We start from the raw sequence: 3,490 nt of genomic DNA on the forward strand, positions 1-3,490 counted from the left end.
CAAAGTTCCAATTTATTAAGAGAGCCGTGTTGACACATCTGGGAAAACCTGAATCTGAAAGCTTCCTGGTTTTCCCATCCAGTCGAAAGTTCAAGATAGCAATAGCAGTTAGACTTATATACCGCTTCATAGGGCTTTCAGCCCTCTCTAAGCGGTTTACAGAGTCAGCATATCGCCTCCAACAACAACAATCCGGGTCCTCATTTTACCCACCTCGGAAGGATGGAAGGCTGTGTCAACCCTGAGCCGGTGAGATTTGAACAGCCGAACTGCAGACAGCTGAAGTAGCCTGCAGTGCTGCATTTAACCACTGCGCCACCTCGGCTCATCTTGCCTCCACACTCACAAAGTCCATCACGTGGTCCAATCATCCCCTGCCACGAAGACAGATTCCTCCCACACAGTTCTGGCCAGGTGCAGAGACAAAGATGACCTTGGCTTTCAGAGAAGAACGTTATTATGGCTACACATCACCCAATTCCACATAGTCCCCCCTCCCCTCCCAGTTTCCCACGATAGAAAGTGTGGCAGGTCTGAACTCCAAAAAGAAAAGATGGCTTGCAGGTCTCATTGGGAAGAGCCCCTAACATTTGTCTTAACTCCAGAGGTTCTCTGTAGGCCAGGGGTCTCCAACCTTGGCAACTTTAAGCCTGGAGGACTTCAACTTCCAGCTGGCTGGGGAATTCTGGGAGTTGAAGTCCTCCAGGCTTACAGGTGCCAAGATTGGAGACCCCTGCTCTAGGCTGCCACCTCTATCAGATCAGTGAAACCATCCCTGGAAGTCACCTGGGGTGCCAGCCCTCTGGGGCTTCTCCCCCCTCCTTTGTTGGAGCAGGAAGGGGGTCTCCCTTCTCCCGATCCAACCCTGTTCCCACTACCCCACATGGATCTGGGACAGGCTCAAAGCCCACCAGGAAACGCCTGGATGCCACGAAGGGGACTTTGTGGATAGAGGCCCTATTTCCAGCTCAGCTCTTAGGGCCAAAGCAAGCAGTTCTCATAACCATTCGTTTACGACCGTTCAAACTTACAACAGCCCTGAAAAAAGTTGGGTTTTCACAGTTACAACGGTTGCAGCATCTGCTGTAGTCACATGCCGTCAGAATGAGGACGCTTGGCAACCTGACTCCTGCCTACGACGGTCGCAGGGCCCCGGGGGGTGGTGGCGGGATTGTCTCTCGTGGCAAGCCAAATCAACGGGGAAGCCCGATTCCCTTAGCAACAGCGTTACTAATTTAATCACTGCAATTGCTCACTTAACAACGGCAGCAAGGGGGGGGGGGGAAGGGAGGTGGGGTCCTAGGGGGGAGAGGGGGAAAATATAATATGTGCTAGATTTTAAAGTAACATGATTGCACTTGTATGCTGTTGCTTTTTTTAATTCTAGTATAAAAATAGGATAAGCTGAATATATTGACATATAGTAGGAATACACCGAAGGGAGGAGCAGAGGGAAAGAAGAAAGAGGGGTAGAGAGGATTGGAGGGAGGGTGAGAAGGAAGGGAGGGAGTGTATTGGGAGAGAGGAGTGGTAGAGGGGGAGGGGAAGTAGGGTAGAGGGGAATGTTGGAGGGGAGAAAGGAAAGTTGGAGGGGGGGGCGAAAGAAAGGGTGTATGGAGGGTTGAAGTGGTATATTGGGTTTGTATTTTGGGGAGTATTGTTGACAAGAATGGCTGTGTTTATTGTTCAATGTTATATGGCCCCGGTTATGCACAGTATATATGTGACTGTATGAAATGAAAATGAAAATAAAACATATTTACAGAAGAAAAAAAAAAACAACGGCACCAAGAAAGGTTGTCAAACGGGCCGAAATTTCACAATCATCTCGCTTAGCCACAGAGATGTTGGGCTCCATTGTGGTCGTACCTCAAGGACCACCTGTACCCCAAACTGGCTTCCAGTTGCAGTTTTACGAGTTCATTCGAAGACTGGAAAAAAAATATAAGATTCTGCTTGGGGTCGTATTTGTGCTTTAAGAGCATTGGAGAGCCTTATAAGAGCATTATATGCAAATCTCTTTGCAGACAAAGGCCGGCCCTGCCCAGGAGGAGACTTGTGGCCCAAAGGTCCTCTCTTGCAGTCCACTTTCCAAAAATAGAGTGTCTCACTCCACCCTGGAGCTGTTCCAACCGGAGTCCTTTCTTAAGACTGTCCCACCCTTGACCGCAAAGCGGAAGGCGGCCAGAAGCCCTAATTCCATCCCTTCGAGCATCCCGATTTCCTCACTCTGACCCCCTCTCCAGATCGGTGGGGCTGGGAGCTTCCCCAGGCACATAGAAAAGGGGCAGCGTTTATGTGCTGAGACTCCCTCCTCCCCATAACCTTGAAGCCCCATAACCGCATCCAAAGGATTGTGGGTCGAAAGGGAGACTTGCGACAGGCAGCCGAGATGCGACGGCTTCAGATAAGAGGCGCCTGAAGGCCACAGGCGAGAGTGGGGAGGGGGGGGTTAGGTGTCACACAGTCGGGGGAAGCAAATTAGGCAGAAAGGGAGAAAAACAGAGTGAGATGATGGCAAATTAAGAGTCGTTTTCTGCTCCTCCTAGGAGACCAACCTATAGGAAGGCCGAAGGAAAAAGGGGGAAAAGGATTGGAGAAAGATGTAAGAAGTTTCAACGATGGATTGAAAGAACAAACCTTTCAGGAGATCGAGAGAACCTTCACACAAGCTTTCACATCCTACGTCACCCGGTGAGAGTGGATTTGAGACTAGCTCTCCCTGCGCCTAGTCCTGTCCCTTTACTACAGGGTGTCATGAAACGCAATTTCATTGAGGGCCACGTCAGGGCTGTGTTTTACCTTGGGGAGCCATGGCCAGCTCGACGTCACTCGTGTGGGGGAATCCTGTGGAGGCCCGAGCATTCGGCCAGCGACAACAGGCTCCCGAGCTCCGTTTTCGGCTTCGACGGCCTCCTGCAACCCTCTGCCAGCGAAAACGGAGCTCGGGAGAAACTGCATGTGGCTCTTTTCCGTCCGTTTTCGCTGGCAGAGGCGCCGCAGGCTGGTCCTTCGCTGTTTCCAGAGCGGCCTCGCGGGCCAGGACTAAGCAATCCACGGATCCGGCCTCCCGGGCCTTGATTGACGCCCCTGCTTTATTAGAACCCCTGCCTGGTTCTGGAAAGGAACGGAGTGAGGATGAGGGGGGAGAAACCGGTTGGAACCCTTTTGGGGCCACACTGCCCTGCCTACTCCAACCCAGGGGGCCAAAGGAACCTTCAGCCACTGGTCTTTATAAATATCCTGGGGAAATGGAGGTTTAACCCCTGTTCTAAAGGCCTGGAAGCCTCAGCTGTCCTCATGCCCCATGGGAGGCTCCTCAGGGACCACGGAGGGAAGCCATTCAACGCAGCATGGAGCTGAGAGAACGCCCACGGATCCACACATCCTACGGCGGCACATTCTGAGGTTTCTACTACATCTGCCAGGCACCTTCTCCCCCATTTCCAGGCGTACCTCATGAGCAAAAAAAAACCCAAACAGCAGACTG

The sequence above is a fragment of the Thamnophis sirtalis genome, unplaced genomic scaffold (genome assembly GCF_051295495.1).
Source record: "Thamnophis sirtalis isolate CommonGarterSnake01/CBP01778 unplaced genomic scaffold, rThaSir2_p1.2 scaffold_8, whole genome shotgun sequence".
NCBI classification, from domain to species: Eukaryota; Metazoa; Chordata; class Lepidosauria; order Squamata; family Natricidae; genus Thamnophis; species Thamnophis sirtalis.